Raw genomic sequence first — 20,727 nt, forward strand, 5'->3', positions numbered from 1 at the left:
CCAGGCCTGCCAGAACAATGATGCAAATTGCACGCCAGAGCCTTATTATTTATTTATTTACTTACTTACTTATTTGCCAAGCACGGGGCTTGAACTTAGGTCTTGGCAACTCTTCCACAGCCAACCCTGGGTTCCTAGGACCAGAGTTCAAATCTCAGAGCTGGCAAAAATAATAAGGAAAAGGATAAAATTGAGAAGTTCAAGAAGGTGGTTTTACTCTTTTTTCCTTTGAATTGTAACCATCCTGGGTCTAAATGACAAGGCCCAGAAAGTACACATGATCTTGGACTGGGGATTTGCATTAATGATGTGGAGAATGAAGGAAGGAGAATGGACTGGAAGAAGTAGAAGAAGGGCCTTCAAATCTGACAGAGAGTCAAAAACCTACTCCCTAAGACCAGAGAGTAGGGTTTTTCTACTCTGTTCCTCCCCTCTCCCCCATGAAACTGGCTCTCTATTCTTAACGTAAAGATACACTGAGGCTCCCTTCACCTGAGGGAAAAAGGTTAATTAGTCATTGTTTGAAGAGGCTGAGAAAAGCCTGACCCTGTTGTAACTCTAGCAAATGTTTGAGGTTTCCTTTTGCAGGCTATGCCTGGAATGAATAAAGTGGTTTTACAGCTCACTTCACTGTTGAGTGTGTACATTCTGCCTCCTAATCCTGCAGGCCTAGGTCTCTTCACCTAGCCCGGCTTTTGAAATTGTTTTCTGTCCTTCAAATTCAGTGTTACACTGGAGTTCTTCCTGCTAACAGGGCTAAGGCTTGGATCCTGAGAACTTCATTTGAACCCAGGATGGGAAAATAATATTTCTTTACTGTTTCTATAGCTTGAGAACTCTAAGAACATTTAGAGTGCAAGTAACCTCTCATCACCAAGGGAAACACAGGAAGCTCTTGAACATCTGACCTTTCAGAAGTGGAAGTCAGAGTGTCGTAGACTTTCCTGCCCTGGCTGGCTTCACCCTGTGATCCTGAGACCTCAGTATCCTGAGCTAGAGTGATGGGCCTGAGCTACTGGTGCTGTGCTAGCTTCAGAACTGTAATGACATTGACAATATAAGTCAAGTGCTTATCACAAAGGGCTTGGGGAGCATATTATGCCTTTCAACATTGGACCTTTCAGAACCCAGTAGGACACAAGGTTATAATGTTAGAGTCTGAGAGGCTGGGCATATGGATCTGCTATACTTGAACATTGAGCCCTGACTCCAACTCTGGTGTATATCAATGTTCATTTTCCAGAAAATCTTCTCATAGTTAGCAAATAGAAAAAGTACTTTGATTATCCCTCACTCTTTTTCCAGTTGTTTTTTTCATACTGAAGCCTGGGTGCTCTCCCTGCACCCTTCAGCTCAAGGCAAACACTCTACCACTTGAGCCACAGTGCCATGTGAGGTCTTTTGGTGATTCATTGGAGATAAGAATCTAACAGGCTTTCCTTGTGTAGGCTGTCTTGGAACTGTGGTCTGAGAAGCTAGGGTTTCAAGAATTCCCCACCAGCAACTGGCCTATTGTTTTTGCCAGTCCTGTGGCTTGATCTAAGGACCTGGGTACTGTCTCTGAGCTTCTTTTTCTCAAGGCTAGCACTCTACCACTTGAGCCACTCCACAGCTTCTGGGTTTTTCTGAGTATGTGGCACTGAGGATTCAAACCCTGGCATTCATGCATGCTCAGCAAGCTCTATACCACTAAGCCACATTCACAGCCCCACCCTTACAATTTTATCCCACAACTTGCCTATCCTCAAGAAAAGGCTTCTGAGTATAAATCATCTAAAGGAATCCCTATAGTAAGTTGTCAAAAGATAACTAAGACAAAGCTCATACTTGGGAGAGACTCTAAACATGTGATGACAGTGACTAATGCCTCCATTTAATTATTTATCATGTTTCAACATTTAATAAAGTATTAATGAATAACAAGTCAATGACCTGATTTATTGTGTCTAATTTTATACTAGATGTACAAAACATAATAAATATTATGTGTATAATAATACTAAATACAATAAACTATACAATGAATAAAATACATACAAAATCAATAATTATAATAATCAATATATAATATGCATGCATATGTACATATATATCATATTTTACACATGTATAGAAATATTTTTTACATTGAAGGGCCTCAATGCAGGCCCTGGGTACTCTAGCTTGAATTTCTTTTCCTCAAGGACAGTGAGCTTCCCCTTCACCAATAGAGTAAAGAGTTACCCAGACGATGAGCTCAAATCCCTTCAATGCCAGAAATACTGGCTCCAAGTCCAAGACAGTAACTTAAAATTTTTAATGGAAGCACTTATGTTTATTCAGTTCCATACTGAACATTAAAAATAAAAACCAATGTAGAATTTTGTACAGTTATTCAGATATCCTTCCCTTACCCCCAAAGTGCTTCTTTGAGCACTACATTATTTATGTATGTTTTTTATTGTAAAAATGTTGTACAGAGGGGTTACAGTTACATTAACAAAGTAATGAGTACATTTCCTATTGAGCATTGTTGCTTCCTCCTTTGTTCTCCTCCTACCTGTTTGATCTTCATCTGTCCCGCGGAAGATGGATGGGGTCCGTGGAAAGGTAAGTGTGCTGCTGGCCCATTCGCCAGCCTCCTGTAGTCCCAGAGACAGTCAGATGCAGCGGGGAGTCAAGTCAAGCAGGAACTCGTTTATCACCATGCAGCAAACAATTTTTAAAGCAAAAAACCGTGTGGCATGGAAGGGGAAGAAAAGGAACCAACCAATCACTGTAGAGGTCACCCTATCATGCACCTAAGCTTTCTATACTTTCCCTGCTGTCTTTCGAGCTATTCAAGTACAGAGGTCACTTTGCCTGGTTGTGGTACACAGTCAGATTTTAACATAAACACTCCGACTCTGCCCACTCAACTGCCTCTCAGCGCCACCTTTGCTCTCCATGTACCCTACAGATTCCTCCTTTTTGTTTTAATGGCAAACCCACCTCTTGCTGAGGTTCAGGTCAGGGCACCTCTTATGAGGTTCGCCCAATTGGCACCTCCTCTTTCCGTGGTTCACCTAAAGTATGGAGTAATCTTCAGCACTGAGCTTATTATGATAGACACGGAGAGCCATGCGTTGGATCTCTTGGGCTCCATCCTTTTCGATATAACCGCAAGGCCCACATCCTGCTCATCTTCCAGTTAGTTAGTTAGTTATCCTTTTTCCCTCCTCAGTAAAGTCAATAAACGTCAGCCCCACCACAGTTAGAAATGTCTGAAGCAGTTCGATTCCTTCTGGGACATATATAAAGTCACTATCTTATAAGGTTGACCTCTTTAAAGCATGGGAACAGCCTGGATATTGGGGCTACCACACATGAGGCACAGTGCATCCTCGTGGGCCCCCACACTCAGGCCATCCTTGGTAAAGGGGGTCTCAATCTCCAACATCCCAGGATCCTCTAGCCAGGTCAAAGATGTCAAAATGAAGCTCAGGCCACCAGGTCGAAGGGACAGCTTCTCTTTTGGTGCTGTTGATTTCTCCATTTGATCACTGCCCAGGTCACGCATTGAGGTTGATGTGGATTCCGTAGGGCCATTGCCAGGACTAGGAGGGTCAGGACAGCCAACAGCTGGAGTATCACCATCTGTAATTGTTAAAGAACGCAAGAGCTTCTCAAGGGCTGATTGCCCTTGGGGATGGATAGTAATTATCTTTTTAGCTTTCCCTCTTTTAAACACAAGCCTCGACCAGCATAGCCGTTTTACTTTCCTTGTTGGTTAGTTTATCATTGGGCTTCTTCCTGTATAGAAGAAATGGGTAAAACTTAAAGTTCCTGGCTGGGATCCAAATGGGGGCTGTCTCCCCTATGGGAAAAACATATCTGAATCCCCTGCCCATGATAACTAGGGGGTCCGGTCTGCTCCATTGTTGTGTCAGGGGGGTCCTTCCACCTGACTTTCACTTGAGGCTTAGGATTTAGTTGTCCCCAGTGCTTCTGAAACCTGGATTCAATTGCCCCTTTTGAAAAATTTAAAGTGTTAATGGTAAACAAAGCTATCTGTAACTATATATGGGGGTTAACTCCCATTTCTTTCTATAATTGCTTGGCCTTGGAGATTATAAGGATTTCCTGTATGAGTAACATGCCATCTGTCAAAGAACTCTGACATTGCTTTACTAACAAAACAATGTCCATTATAGCTTTAACTTGTGCTAGTAGACCCAAGGTGGCAAAGCATTGAAGAAAATGTGCTTCTGAATGTTTAGTTCTTTCTCCTGCATGTGCTGTAGCCCAACATGCTCCTGAATAGGTATCTATAGAAACAAATATATATTTAAGCTTACCAAAGGCTGGAAAATGAGTCACATCAGTTTTCCAGAGGACATTGGGTTTGAGGCCTCTGGGATTTACCCCTGGTGGTTGTAGCGGGGATACTTTTAAGAAGGGCTGGCATGTTTTACGGGTATGTACTATCCTTTTGAGGTCCTTTACAGGAATCTGAGGAAATCTATGTTGAAAACCTCTCCAATTATTGTGGGTTAAATCATGTAAACGGGTGGCCTCTTGTAACATTAAAGCTTGTGGACCAGTAGCTAATTGGTCTGTCCAATTATTGCCCATGGATAAAAACCAAGGAAGTTTTGAATGCCCTCTCAAATATTGAATATGAATAGGGGCTCCCCATCCATCTAATAGGCCCTTAAGGGTGTCCAAAATGGGAAAATAGGGTTTCCATCCAGCTTAATATGTGCCTGGGGAATATGAGGGAGCAAGTTAATCATATAAACTATCAGAATACAAATTAAGGGGTTTTTGAATGTCCCAAAGGACCATAATTACGGCAAACATTTCTTTTTATTGTGCTGACCCTTGACAAGGTTGAAATCTTTGTTGGCTTGGGGTCTTTTTTTGCTCCTCAAAGGCTGCATACGCAGAGCCTGTTTTACCTCCATCAGTAAAAACAAAGAAAGCACCAGGAATAGGTGTAGGAGAAAATAGAGAAGGCATTATGGGGGAAAGTCACCATAACCTGACGGTCCATTTAGATGACCCATAATGGCAGTCAATTTGACGTAGAAACCCTTCCAGGGAGAGAGCAAGTTGAGCATTGGCTCAAGTGAGCACTCAAGGTCTGCCATCTGAAAAGGAAAAACAATGGAGTGAGGGTCAAGGCCATAAGGCCTTTGGAATTGGGTCCTTCCCTTGACAATAGCAATCGGCAAGTTGGTCTGCCTGAGAGTACACCTGAGATGTGCCCCCCAGGGGAGTATGAACCCACTCTAATGGCTCCCCTCCTTTGACTTAAAACTGCAGAAATCAATGTAACACCTGCAAACAACGAGAGGGAAATGGGCTTAAGAATAGAATACCTTTTCAGGGAAAGTTCATCCAGGGATCTTTGGAACTGTAAAAATATTGCCTGATGGCTGCTTGTAATTATAATAACTTCTTGGGGTGTCCTGTCTTTTAGTCCGGTGAATAAGGGCACAAGACTATTTTAGGGATGGTAACCCATGGAAATAGCCAATTGATTTCCCATAAAAGACTTTGAAGTTGGGTTAGGGACAGAGATGCTGGAATATCCAGCAAAGGCTTAAGGGGGCTGGCCTGAGTCAAGGTAAAGTGGGATCGGAACACCTTAAAAGGAGGTACCATTTGAATTTTATTTAGGGCTATGTTAAAACCCCCCTTTTTTAATATGGTGAGAACCTGGGCTAGAAGTCCCTCCAGGCGGCCCAGGTCTTGGTGCCCCAGAATTATGTCATCCATGTAGGCATAAGCAAGGGAGGTGTCTGAACCCAGCACAGGCCCTGAAAGTGTGGCCAAGCATTGTTAGCAAAAGGCCAGGCTATTGGCCATTCCCTGTGGCAGCAACGTCCATTCAAACCCCCGATCAGGATGGGAAAAAATTAAGAGAAGGGATGGAGAAGGCAAATTTCTTGCAGTCATCCAGATGCAAGGGGATTGAAAAAAAAACTATCTTTAATATCAATTACAACCAAGGTATATTCTGAAGCGGGAGTCCAGGGCATTCCTCTTAGGGAATTCCTACTAGCTCTATCCTTTCAGTTACCTTATGTAGATCTTGGAGCATAAACCAAACCTGGATGCTTTTTGGATAACAAATACAGGTGTGTTCCAAGGACTCACAGAAGGGAGTATGTGCCCAAGTTTTATCTGTTCCTCCAACAAAAGGTGGCATGCTACAAGTTTAGGTTTGGTCAATGGCCACTGCTCCACCCAAATAGGGCTTCTCAGTTTCCACCTAATGGGAGGTACATGGAGGACAATTGCCTTTAGGATTGGGGGTGCACCCAAGTGGGTCCCTTATGTTCTTCTCTGTACTTATGAAAGTTAAAAAATTATTTTTCTTAACTCCCTCTAGATCCTGTTTAAGTCTTTGTGATTCTACTCCATCCAGGATATCATCATAGGATGTTCGATGATCTGTAGTGACCACAGCATCCATTTGTCTTAGCATGTCTTGCCTAGTAAATTGGTGGTGAGGATTTTTGTCAGTAAAGGGCATATCTTTCCCTGCTCACCATATAGGCTAGTCCATTTCATAAGGGCGACTGGCACTTTGGACTGGGTTTTGCCCCCTACCCCCAATATCGGGGGCCCGTGTGCAAGCTTCCAGTCCTAGGGAACTTCCTCCTCCCTGAGTATGGTTCAATCTGCCCTCATGTCAATTAGGCAGTGAAACTGCTTTACACCTATGAAAATACTCATTTTAGGGTGGAGTCCTCCCTCAGGGGGATGGTCCAATGAGCCTGGGTCGTCTTGCCATGAGGCTGCCTGGGTCTTACAGCAGAGGGGGTTCTTCCTTGAGCTAACGGGACTGGAGGATGCCCTTCCCCTAGTTTAAAGGCTTCCCATCTAAATCAAATTTGGATCGACAATCCTTTTTCCAATGGTATCCCTTCCGGCACCTGCGGCAGGGTGTAGGGAGTGGTTTGGACCCCCCGGGCTGGTTGGCAGTGGGTGGAGGGCAGGGGGGATTGTTTTGAACAGTCCCGCTTAAAGGGGACCTCCTGTCTGCATTTAAAACAAGTCCCTCTCCTTGATGGCCATGGGGTTCCTTGGCCCTGGGCTGCCAGAGCCTGGGTAAAAGCCTGCAGATGTCTGAGCCTGTAAAGGTAAAGATAGTGATTGGGCCTGGGGCTTTGTGTTCCGAATCCTGGGAGGCCACCACCCATGTGCTCAGGGAACACTCTCTCAATCCCACGCAGGCTGTTTGGTGGTCTGCATTCATCCCTTCCTAAACCAGTAGCTTTACAAAATGATCTCGGAGGTCTCCTGCTGGCGACTTGCGGTGAACACTCTGTTGGACTCGGTCTAAAATATCAGGTAGAAGCTCACCCAGGTTTTGTCTCACTCCTGCTATGGGGGACTTAGTGGGTCCTTCATCCAATTAGTACCACTTGGCAAGTCTGGCCTGCCTCACGTGGTCGCAGTACGGGCCAGTTATTGAGTGATGTCTGTATCTTATTTTTATATATTATATTATTACCAATTATTTGTTATAAAATTATACCTCCATTAATTAATCACATTAAGAGACTTAATAAAGTATTAATTAATCAATGACCTATATTTATTGCTTACAATAATATACTGGAACGACTAGCTAATTAGTAATTTAATTAGTACATTTCAAACATTGTATTTGTATTCCTATAGATAGGAACAAGTTTCCTAGATCTTCAGCCGTGTGCAGTCCCGGGATAGAACTTAGGGACTAGGTGTCTGGGTTGGACTCAGGCTTCACTGACAGCCTCCAGCCTTCGACCATGCAAGGTCATGTACAATTTTCAAGCCAAGTAATTGAGATCCAGGAGGGTCACAGTACTAAGGAAACAAAGGTAAAACTGTTGTATAAAACTTCCTGGTTTGTTCCTCCTCCATTTTTGTTGGTTTGATGGGTTTTTTTGTTTTTTTGTTTTTTTGTTTTTGTTTTTGTTTTTTTGCAATAGCTGGGAGTTGAACTTGGGTCCTAGGATCCCTGAATCATCTGTGGGGGTAAAAGCTGCACCCAGCCTAGGATAATCATGGTTTAAGACACAATAAAATGCTTCCTTGAGCAAAAGGAGCTCAGGGAAAATGTCTAGGCTCACAGTTCAAGCCTCAGGAATTGTCACAAAAAAAGAGCCAGTAGCTCCATGTGTCTGTGAATGTATTTGTATCCGTGAACATTCAGAGTCTCGATGAAGAAAGGCACACAGATAGGAAATTTGCTTTGAATAGAAAGATTTCATAGCACAGAGAGTACTTTCAAGATGGTGCATGTTTCCTCGCTCCCCTCAATGTTCCCAGTATAGCCTGAGGGGTTCTTCATACCCCAGGCTGCTGGAGAAAGTCTGTCTCATTGTTAGAACAGACAGAGAAAAAGCCTCACTCCTGTACAGCTGTGTAACAAACAATTCATGCGGGGCAATTAGGGAGGATGTGTGTGGGCAGGCTCTGAAGATCATGAGAAAAAGGCCTCTTTGTACCCCAATATTGGGTCTTCGTCTGTCCCACAAAAGACAGAAGGGGTCCTAGGAATGGTAAGTGTGGCGCTCGCCCATTCCCCAGCCTCCCTCAGCCCGGGAGACAATCAGACACAGCGGGGAACTAAATCCAGCAGGTAGATAAACTCTTTTATTCCATCCTGTAAGGTTTTCAGAGTTTCTGCTTTGACTTCGAGGTCTTTGATCCATTTTGGAGTTTATTATGGTGCAGGGTGATATATAAGGATCTAGCTTTAGTTTTCTACAAGTAGTTAACCAATTTTGCCAGCATCATTTACTGAAGAGACTGTCTTTCTTCCATTCTATTGTTTTAGCTCCCTTATCGAAGATTAGATGGTCTGTAGATTATAGGTCTGTAGGTTCATTTCTGGGTTTTCAATTCTATTCCTTTGGTCCTGAGGTCTGTTCTTATGCCAATACCAAGGTGTTTTGATTAGTATGGCTTTATAGTAGAGTTTGAAATTTGGTATTGATATTCTTCCAGCAGTGTTCTTTCCGTTGAGGAGCGTTTTTGCTATTCGGGGTCTTTTATTGTTCCATATGAATTTTTGGATTGCCTCTTCTATTTCCTTGAAGAATGAGGTTGGAATTTTGAGAAGTATTGCGTTTAATTTGTAGATAGCCTTGGGAAATATGGCCATTTCCACGATGTTAATCTTTCCAATCCAGGAGCATGGGAGGTTTTGCCATTTTCTAAGTTCTGTTTTGATTTCCTTTTTCAAGATTTTAAAGTTTTCATCATAGAGGTCCTTCACTTCTTTGGTTAATTCCTAGGTATTTTATTTTTTGTGGGGTTATTACAAATGGAGTTGCTTTCCTAATTTCAGCCCCACTTTTCTCATTGTTGGCATACAGAAAAGCCATTGATTTTGGGGGGTTAATTTTTTACCCTGCTACTTTGCCAAAGTTTTGAATCAGCTTGAGTAATTTGGGAGTGGAGTCTATGGGATTCTTTAAATACATGATCATGTCATCTGCAAAGAGGTTTTGCTGAATAGAGACTCGGAAACCCAACAAATCAAAGAAAGGTTGGAAAAATGGGATTGCATGAAGTTGCAGAGCTTCTGCATGGCAACGGACATAGCTAGCAAGATCAATAGAAAGCCCACGGATTGGGAGAAGATCTTCACTAGCCATAAAACAGACAACGGTCTCATATCTAAAATATATTCGGAACTCAAAAAATTAAATCCCCCAACAACAAATCCTCAAAGAAACAACTGCCCAATAAATAAGTGGGCGAAAGACTTGAAGAGAAACTTGTCTGAAGAAGAAAGAAAGATGGCCAATAGACAAATGAAGAAACGCTCAACATCCCTAGCCATAAAAGAAATGCAAATCAAAACACCATTGAGATACCCCCTCCTCCAGTTAGAATGGCAAAAATCAAGAACTCTAACAACAACAGATGCTGGAGGGGATGTGGAAAGAAAGGAACCTTACTTCATTATTGGTGGGAATGTAAACTTGTTCAACCACTTTGGAAAGCAGTATGTAAGTTTCTCAAATGTCTTCACATAGAGCTCCCATATGACCCAGCAATCCCACTTTTGGGCATTTACCCAAATGTTTACAAACAAGGCCAAACTAAAGCTACCAGCACAACTATGTTTATTGCAGCATTATTTACCGTAGCTGAGATATAGAACCAACCCAGATGCCCCTCAGTAGATGAATGGATCAAGAAAATGTGGTATATATACACAATGGAATTCTATGCCTCCATCAGAAAGAATGACATTTCCCCATTTGTTAGGAAATGGAAAGGCTTGGAAAAAATTATATTAAGTGAAGTAATCCATGCCCAAAGAAACATAGGTCCCATGCTTTCCCTTTTTTGCAATATCTAGTACATGTATGAGTCAAGCAGAAAAGGTCAGATAATATGATGTTAGGAAAATGAACCCTTAGAGATGTATTTTAATGTTTTTTTTTCTTTCATGCATGTGTTTCTAACACATTTATAAGATTATCTCTTTGTTGCTTTGTATGTCCCACCCCCACAGTACAACCCCTGTTTTCACTATATTTGATGGAGGAGATGGGAAAAACAAGTCGTTTAAATATACAGGTGGACCTGTTGCAACAATGAGAAGTACAAGTTGGCACATCGAAAACTAGCTTTACAACGTTGGTGCATAATTTTATAATATAATCATACACTACAAATGTAATTGTTACTTTACAACATTCCATTCGTATGGATGTGTATCGGAATGTATTTCTTAGGATCTCCCACCATTTGTAGGTGGCAGTCCTGAGATTCACACCCCGGGCCTAGGTTGCTGGTTTTGGCTATGGCTTCCATGATAGTCCACCAAACTTCAGTAGTACAAGGTCATGTACATTTTTGGGGCCCTGTCATTTAGACCCAGGATGGTTGCAATGCAAAGGAATAAACTATGTAAAACCGCCTTCTGGAACTTCTCAGTTGTATCCTTCTCCTTTCCCCCCACCCCCCCCGCACTCTTTGTTCTTCTTTTTTTGTTTCGGTATTGGGCCCAGAAATCTGAATCTGGGTGCTGTCCATCAACCCTTCAGCTCATGACTATCACTCTACCATTTGAGCCATAGCACTACCTTTTCTTTTTTTCTGCTTATGTGGTGCTGAGGAATCAAACCCAGGGCCTTGTGCATGCAAGCTAAGTACTCTATTACTGACCCACATTCCCAGCACTTCTCCTTTTTTTTTTTTTTGCGAGTCCCAAGATTTGAACTCGGGTCATAGGATCTTAGGATGGGCTGTTGGTTCAGAGGCTGCACCCCAGCCTAGGATGATAGAAGTTGAGGCAGAGTTGCCACGAGCTGAGTTCAAGCTCCAGGCCTAGCCAAAAAAAATTAAGGCCCTGGCTTGGAATTTGCACCATTTTTCTGGAAGGCCTGGAATTTGAACTCAGGGCCTGGGCAATTCTGTGTCACTGTGGGGCAGAGGAAGCTCACTATCATTGAATACAACAATTTCAGCCCAGTTTCCAGGGCCCGAATTCAAGCCCCAGCACTGATAAATAATATTCATATATGAGATCTATTTACATACATGGGTTTATTCCCTATGACATTTATTAACCTTATTTTTTATTTTATTTAGTATTATTACATATATAACATTTATTTCATTTATTACATCTTATCACATGGATATATTTACATATGGGTTATACTATACATCATATTGAGAGCCAGGACTTTCACAGAGAAGGAAAAAATGTGTCATGGCCATGCTTGGACTTGAATTCACAGCCCACAATGCCCAATTCATGAAAAGGTCAGTGTAAAAAATAAGCCCTTTGCAAACTGAGCTGCCAGCCAGTTCTGAGGACCTGAGAACAAGCCATAGTAGTGGTTGATAGATATAGATATAGATATAGATATAGAGATTGAGATTGATATAAAGATAGATAGATGTGTAGTTTGCTATATATGAGAGAGAGTCTATGTGAGGATATTAAATTATATATAATGAATTATTATTAAATTATACCTCCATTTAATGAAGTATCATGGTTGAATACTTATTGAAGCATTAATGTAAATGTAGTCAGTATTCCTTAATTGGGACTATCACACCGTGGTGCTAGAATGGAAGACATAATCCAATACATTTTCTGTGGCATTGTATAAGAGAATCATGAATTAACTGCAAATATAATTATTACTTTTATAACACTCCATTAAATCTTCACATGAATAGTGAAGATTTTCTCAAGATCTCCCTCCATTTGTAGGAGGCAGTCCTGGCATTCGAACTCCAGGCCTGGGTAGTTTACTTCAAAATGCAAACCATTAGAATGACACTGTGAAGATTTCAGTTTGTTACAATGAAAAAAGAACAAGGAGAAAAGAAAGCCAGGTGTCATTTGTGCCTGCCTATAATCCTAGATCTTCAGAACTCTGACAGGTAGAGAATGCCAGTTTGAATTCAGCCAGTACAGGAAAGTCGACAGCACTGTTATTTCTGTGGGATCCCAGAAATAAAAAAAAATGCCATGGGTGTGGCTGTGGCTCAAGGACAGAGCGATACCTTTGAGCAAAATAGCTCAGGGAATGTGCTTAGGCTAATAATACAACCCTTGAACCTGCCAAAAAAAAGTAACTCCCTGTCTCCCAATATATGTATGCATGTATTTCTATCAGTGAAGGTCCAGAATCCCTAAGATGAAAGGCACCAAGCTAGGAAAATTGCTTTGAATAAAATGATTTCATAGCACAGACAATGCTTTCAAGACAGTGCATGTTCCGCGGCTCCCCGATACCAGTGTAGTCTGAGGTTTTCTTGACACCAGGTACTGCTGGAGGAAGTCTGCCTCATTGTTGGAACAAGCAGACAAAATCCTCACACCTGTACAACTGTGTAACAAACAACTCCATCTGGGCCAATTAGTGAGCAGGATTGTGGGTGGGCTCTGAAGCCTAGGAGAAAAAAGGCCCCTTTGAATCTCAAGCTATCTCTCTCCTCAGCGCTATTTTGACAGGAAGCCTCCATTTGTGCCTCTTCCTGTGGAGGGCCAAGTTCCCTGCACTTATCCTGTCTTTGTTAGACTATGTTCCAGTATTGAAATAACTTGCTACAATAAATTCAAGGGTCCTTCTGGCAGACAACAAGGGAGCTGAACCTTATAAAATGATACATGATTGGCAATGGTACCTTCCTAGTTTCTGGAAGCTTGCTAAATCTAAGAATATGTGTAATATCACAAAGCTTCCTGTCATCTAGAGCTGTTGAAGCTCATCAAGTTTTAAAACTTTTGACCTCTCCTAGTTGGTCCCTGGGTGGCTAGGTTTTGGGGTTGAACACAGGGCTTGGGTGCTGACCATGAGCTCAGAACAGAAGCTCAATGATTTACCATTTGGTGTCACAACATCACTTCTGGTATCTGTGTGTGTGTGTGTGTGTGTGTGTGTGTGTGTGTGTGTGTGTGTGTGTGTGTGTGTGTGTGTGTGTGCATGAATGTGTGTGTGCATACACTTGTCCTGGAGCTTGAACTCAGGACCTGAACACTGTACCTGAGCTTCTCCTGTACAAAGATAGCACTCTACCACTTTAGCCACAGAGCCACTTCAGGCTTTATTCTAGTAATGTGGTACTAAATAATCAAGCCCAGGGATTCATACATGCAAAGCACTCTACCCTAAGACACATTCCCAGCAATCCACTTCAGGTTTCTTTCTTTCTTTCCTTGTAAGTCAGAAGAATTGAAGTCTAGGCCTGGGTGCTGTCCTTGCGCTCTTCAGCTAAATACAAGTGCTCTACCACTTGAGCTACAGCACCCCTGCAGGTTTTTGTTAATTCACTGGAGAGAAGCCTCTCAAGGAATTTCATGCCCAGGCTGGCTTTGGAAAGTGATCCTCACCTCTCAGGCTTCTGAGTAGCGAGGATGATGATGCGAGTTGTTGGCACCCAGCTTCCACTTCAAGTTTCTAAGTGGTGAATAGGAGATAATAGTCTCATGGGACCTTTTGTGTCTGGGATAGTTTGGAACCGAGGTCGTCAAATATCAGCTTCCTGAGTAGGTAGGATGACAGACATCAGCTACAGATGCCTAGACTGTAACACTCTGTTGCAAAACGGTTCTTGGCTCCCCATGGTGGGGTGTTGGCCATGAGCCCAACAGAGAAAGTTCAGTGGCTAGGTCCTGAGTTCAAGGTTCAAGACCAAGAAAAATAAACCAAAACAATTGTCTTCATTAGACAACTCACTAGAGTTAGGTACATACACAATTGGTACTGACATTGGGACATATCTGAGCCTCAAGATTCTCATCTGCACAATCATCTGACTTCTGGAGCCCTTACAAGGACCAAGTGAAAGAATTTACCTCGTGAAGGACTCAGCACACAACACCTCATGAAGTACTCATCACATAGCTGTATCCCACAAGCTGTCAGTGTTAGGTTGCTTTCCTCAGTACCACCATTCTTTCAGAAACATAACAAACCACATAAAGTTCACATCTAATGATAAAGAGGGATGGGTTTTGGGGGGGAGGTGGAGTCAACCATGGGAATTTCAGTGAAAGTTTGGGGGTACTGTCCTATGATCTTTTGCTCAAGGCTAGAACTCTACCACTGTGTGCCACAGCTCAGAATTTCACCGACTTCCTATCAGGGCTGGGTTTTAAACCCACCAGTGTCAGATGTCAGCCCCCGAGTATCTTGTATGACAAAGGTGATGGAGCCAACACTATCTGGTTCTGTGGAGCTGGGTTGCAGCCATTTACCTCTGGCTAAGTCAGGTTAGATGGTAGCTGTCAGCATCAGACTTCTGGTTTGATCTGTGATGAGGTATTTGCAGTGTTACCCTTATATAGTTGCAGTCAGAACATTCTATCTTTTTTTGGTGCCATTCCTTGATGTTGAGTAAGTGTCTAGACACAGTCCGTAAGCTTTTATGCTCAAAGCTAGTGCTCCTTTGCTTGAGCGACAGCACAACTTTTGGATTTTTCTATGCACATTGTAGTGAGGATTGAACCCAAGGCTTTGTATGTACTAGGCAAGCACTCTACCACTGAGCCCCAGTAGTGCCAGTAGTGACAAGAGTATAAACAGATCAATTGTGTAGATTGGTAGATAGATAGATAGATAGATAGATAGATAGATAGATAGATAGATAGATAGATAGATAGATAGATAGATAGATAGATAGATAGATAGATAGATAGATAGATAGATAGATAGATAGATGTGTAGATATGTATATATGCATAAAGAGAGAGGGAATGTGAGGATATTTAATTATATACATTATTACCGATTATTAGTTATGAAATTATGCCTCCATTTAATAAAGTATCCTGGTTGAATACTTATAGAAGCATTAATTAAAAATTATTCAATATCCTTCCATTAGGGGAAATCACACCATGGTGCTAGAATGGCAGATATAAATCCAATAATTTTTGCGTGGCATTCTAAAATAGAATCATGAATTAACTGCAAATTTAATTATTACTTTTATAACATTCCATTAGCATTCACATGAATAGGAATGAGTTTGTCAGGATCTCCTTCCATTTGTGGGTGGCAGTCCTGGCATTCGAAATCCAAGCCTGGGTAGTTTTCTTCGAATGCAAACCATTGGAATAACACCGTGAAGATTTTCAGATTGTCATGATTATAAAAAGAACAACAAGAAGAAAAGAATCCCAGGTGTCAGCGGCTCCTGCCTGTAATCCTAGCTCCTCAGGAGGCTGAGATGTAGAAAATGCCAATTTGAATTCAACCGGGGCAGGAAAGTCTGCGACCCTCTTATTTCTAAGAGATTATAGGAAAAAAAATATGAATGGGGCTGTGGCTCAAGGGCAGAGCAATACCCTTGAGCAAAAGGAGCTCAGGGACAGGGCCTAGGCTGATAGTACAACACGGAACTGTCCCCCCCCAAAGGAGGCAATAACTCCATGTCTCTGTGTATGGATGGATGATGTATGGATGATGGGCATTCAGCAGGTTGCCAATGTCCAGCCCCCCAATCTGGGCGAGCTGAGACAAGCCCTGAAGAGTACTAAGTGTGAACCAGCAACTTGAAAAAAGCATCCTTGTATGTCATTTAATAACTGAAGCTTGATGTTCTGGCTGAGGTGTCCTATCGGGACAACTAGAAGCTGGCCACTGCCTCCAGGGAGACGACAGTTCCTAGACTGTAGTAGTTGTCAAAGTTTCTGGCACCATATTCTCTATCCCTCTGTAGGATGTGAGCCTAGACCTCTGGTGCCTAGTGGCTATCACTCATTTATCATTCCTCATTGCCTAGTCACAGGCTGCTCCCAAATCTTGGTAAAGATATGAAATAGCGATTTCTATGCCGAAAGAGGTATGCCAATAAATCCCACCCTCATAACTCCCGTTAGAAGTGAGCCTTGGGCTGTGAATGTGGCTTAGTTGTAGAGTGCTTGCCTAGCATGCACTAAATCCTCTGTTCGATTCCTGAGTACCACAGAAACAGCAAAAGCCAAAAGTCACATAGTGGCTTAAGTGATACCCTTGAGCAAAAGAAGCTCAGGAACTTGCCCAGACCCTGATTTCAAGCCACAAGACTGGCACAAAAAGATGTGAACCTGGTGAGACATTTTTTCTGGGACTCAGAGGAAGGCCGAGGTTATATGTAAGAGGTAGGGTAGAAAGCAGGTGCTGATTGCTCACACTTGGAAGCTACTCAGGAGGCTGAGTTCTAAGGATCCCAATTGCAGGCAAGAAAGTCTATATGAGAATATTTTCTCCAATTAAACACCCCCAAAGCCAGAAATAGAACTGTGGTTCAAGTAGTAAAGTGCTAGCCTTGACCACAAAAGCGTAGGGATAGGATAGCATCCAGGCCATTAATTCAAACCCAGGAGAGGCACACACACACACACACACACACACACACACACACACACACACACACGCACACACACACACACACACCACACGCACACACACACACACACACACACACACACACACACACACACACACACACACACACACACACACACACACACACTCACACCAAGATAGAGCATTTGCCAGACAGCCTGCAAAATTCCATCTCTACCAACTCAATATAACAAAAGACGTAGAAGGGAAGCAAAGACTTGTTCCAGGAGGTGATATATCCAGTGCCAAAATTCTACAGGAGTTCTAAGATGTGGATACACGAAAGAGAGCCTCAGGCATTAGGTACAGCATGGACAAAGGTCCTAAGGTGTGCTGTAGAGCAGGTGGTGTTTTTGGAATGAAGGCTCTGTGGCTTCAGAAAAGTCTGGTAGGACATTCAAGGCTGGGTCAAGGTTTGTACTTGAGTCACAGGGCAGAAGGTGGGGTCCTAGAATGGGGCCCAGGGGGAAGATTAGCTTGGCTTTACACCAGGGACCCCAGCCATTTCCTGTGGCTGGGAGCCTATTTTACACAGCTCCTAACCCTCGGGCATCCATTGCATGGAGGAGTCAGGGGAAGCGCAGGGAAGAACTCTTGCTTAAGAAAAGCTTCTAGCCCAATGCCACCAGTGGCTCAAACCCTGTAAATCCTAGCTACTCAGTAGACTGAGATAGAGATCGAGGGTCAAGCCAGATCAGGAGAGGAAAGTTAGTGAGACTCTTCTTGCAATGAACTACAAAAAACCAGAAATGGAGCTGGGGCTCAAGTGGTAGAGTGCTAACCTTGAGGGAAAAAGTTAAGAGACCAGAGACCAGACCCTGAGTTCAAGCCCAATACTGGCACAGAAAAATAAAGAATAGCTTTCAGGAGCTCCTAGTCTACTCTGGTGAAAGGCTAGATCAGTTGGGCACCGGTGGCTCATACCTGTCCTCCTACCTCCTCAGGAGGTTGAGATGTGAGGATCGCAGTTCAATTCCAGCCTAGGCAGGAAAGTCCGGGAGACTCTGATCTCCAAGGAACCTCCAGAGGACCGGACGTAGTTCTGTAGCTCAAGTGGTAAGCTTAAGAGCTGGGACAGAGCCCAGGTCCAGAGTTCAAGCCCCATGACCAACACCTGGTCTGATTGGACCTCACTCTGTGGCTCTAGGCAAAGTAGTTTCCAATGGGGCCCCTGAGGTTCTCCCAATGTGTAGGTGTTCTACAAGTCTTGAGTGGAGCCTGTTTGGAGGCCATCTCCTACAGAGCGGGCCACAGTACCAGAGAAAGATCGAGCCTTGGGGCATGGAGATCATCAGAATTGCATGTGTCATGTGTGCAATGTGGATCTGAGCAGTAAATCGCCATCTCAGACCAGGATTCTGGGCCAGGAGGGGCAGGAGGTGCAAGATGTCACACCAAGTAACGTCCACTCATCCAGGTATCACAAGTGTGTGAATTTGTCAGGCACACATTGGGCAGGTGTTGAGTTGGGCTCATGAAAGCCTTGTAGGCTTAGGAATCCACAGGCAACTGGATGCTGCTTGTAGCAGTCGCTATCCCAGGACTCCCAGCGCTCGGAGTCCTGCTTTCCTCACCAGTGCTTGGGTGCAGATTAAGATCTGCAATCATGGGCCGACTACAAACGATCATCCCTAGTGTCCTTCCCTTGGTCCTAAGGCCCCATGCACAGAAGGAGGGGTAGGTTCTATGGAACTTACTGCCATGGCCGAGACCCCTCAGCCCAAGAAAGACTTAGTGAGAAACCACTTGATTTGGCTTGAGAGTTTACTTTGACTATGCCTCAGGACTGCCCCCAGTTCTAGCTCAGCTCATCATTACTACCTTCCTCTGTATGTGTGTGTATGTGTGTGTGTTTGTGTGTGTGTGGTGTGTATTTGTGTGTGGATGAGCAAGTATGCATCTTGGTACTAAGGCTTGAACTCAGGGCCAAGGCTCTGTCCCTCACTTTTTTCATTCAGGGCTAGCTCTCTACCACTTGAGCCACATCTTTTCTTCCAGCTTTCAGGTGGTTCTTGGGAGAGGAGAGTCTCACAGACATTTCTTGCTGCGCTTCCTCTGAATGGCAATCCTCAGATTTCAGACTCCCAAGAGCTAGGAATATGAGACATGAGCTATTAGCATTTGGCCACACTTACCTTCTTGGCTAAAACAGACTACCTCTCTCCCAGCTAAGCACCTATCTACAGCCAGGCTTCAGACGAAACATAACCTCCTCCCCTGAGGACAAAGAAATGGGATCAGTTTGACCTTTGTGGTCTCCACACAATCAGGGGCTGGTGGGAGCTGTTATGGAGGTCAGAGATCTTGGCCAGGGCAAATAGACAGCTGTTACAATAGAAGAGAGTATGAAAAGATATCCTTGCAGCTGGATGCCAGTGGCTATAATCCTGGCTACTCAAGGCTGAAACCGGAGGATCAATCAAGATTAAAAGCTAGCCTGGGTAGACTCTTATCTCCAATAAATCACCAAAAAGATGGGAAGTGAGCTACTGTAGTTCAAGTGGTACAGCACCAACCTTGTGCAAACAAGCTAAAGGCTAGCACCTAGGCTCTGAGATTAAGCCCTGGGAAACACACACACACACACACACACACACACACACACACACACACACACACACACACACACACACCACCTTAGCAGGTGCCCGTGGCTCATACCAGCAATCCTAGCTACTTAAGGGGCTGAGCTCTTAGGGTGGCAACTTAAAGCCATCCCAGGCAGGAAAATATGTGAGAAACTTCTGTCTACTAAACTACTAAAAAAGATGAAAGGTGAGTTGTGGTTCAAGTGTTAGAGTTTTAGCTTTGAGCAAAGGAAGCTCAGGGACAGTGCCAAGCTCTGAGTTCCAGCTCTAAGAGTTTTTTAAGACACCCCCCACCCCAATCCGGCCATAAATCCAGATTTTGGTCATCCTAGATCTCATTTCTGATCCTGCCACTTCCACAGCAGAAGTAACTGGTGTGTGGCCATGGGCTAAGAAGTGAACTTACACAAGTGGGGCATAGCCAGGTCAAGGTTAATGCTCCCAGTACATTGAGGTACTGGTAGATACCAGTCCCTTATCCCACAGTTACCTGGTCCTGGAATCTAAAGTCTGTGCTTCTCTATTCTGGGCATCCGAAATTGTCTAGAAGGACCTGAGAGGCCCAGCTGGGCCCAGAAGATAGACGTGCCTGTGATAAGGTACCTTGACTTTTCCTTGATACTGACCAACACTTCCAAGCCACCTTGGCTTCACCTCCCATGTAGCCCCAGATCATCCTTGCTTGGGCAGCCTTCAGTAAGCTATCAAGCTCAATCTGGCCAGAGCCACTGGAAACCAACCTTCTCCCACTCCACTGCCAGCCTGCTGGGAGTGGGACATGCAGCCAGAGGAAAAGGACAGAACAACGCATGACTGACCCTGCCACCCCAGAGGCAGGGGAGAACATATGCCAGCTGACGCAGCAGCTGATTCAGAATCCCCTGGAGGCGGCCAAAGATATGGACAGCCAGACTTGGGCCCCAAAGAAAAGCTGGTATATGCAAGTGTCTGGCAATTTAGGACTCATTGTAGACCCTGATATGGGGCTAAATGCAAGGTTGCCATGGAGGAGGGGCACCATCCGAGTTCAGGAAGAGGCAGATAGGCACCCTGGAAGTGGACAGAGATGAGGGAAATACACACACACACACACACACACACACACACACACACACAAGGGTAAGGCAAGGCCTCAGCAGTCCCTGATCACCTGAACATCCTAACCCCCAGAAAGACGGCTCTACAGTCCTCATATCAAATGTAGACAAAACTCAGAGTCTCTCACACATCTGGAATGGCTCATAACTTAGCATGGCACTTCCTACTGTACACACTGCTATGAAGAAAAGTCAGCCACCTTA

The sequence above is a fragment of the Dipodomys merriami genome, unplaced genomic scaffold (assembly GCF_024711535.1).
Source record: "Dipodomys merriami isolate MVZ:Mamm:240054 unplaced genomic scaffold, mDipMer1.0.p SCAF_23, whole genome shotgun sequence".
Classification (NCBI taxonomy): domain Eukaryota; kingdom Metazoa; phylum Chordata; class Mammalia; order Rodentia; family Heteromyidae; genus Dipodomys; species Dipodomys merriami.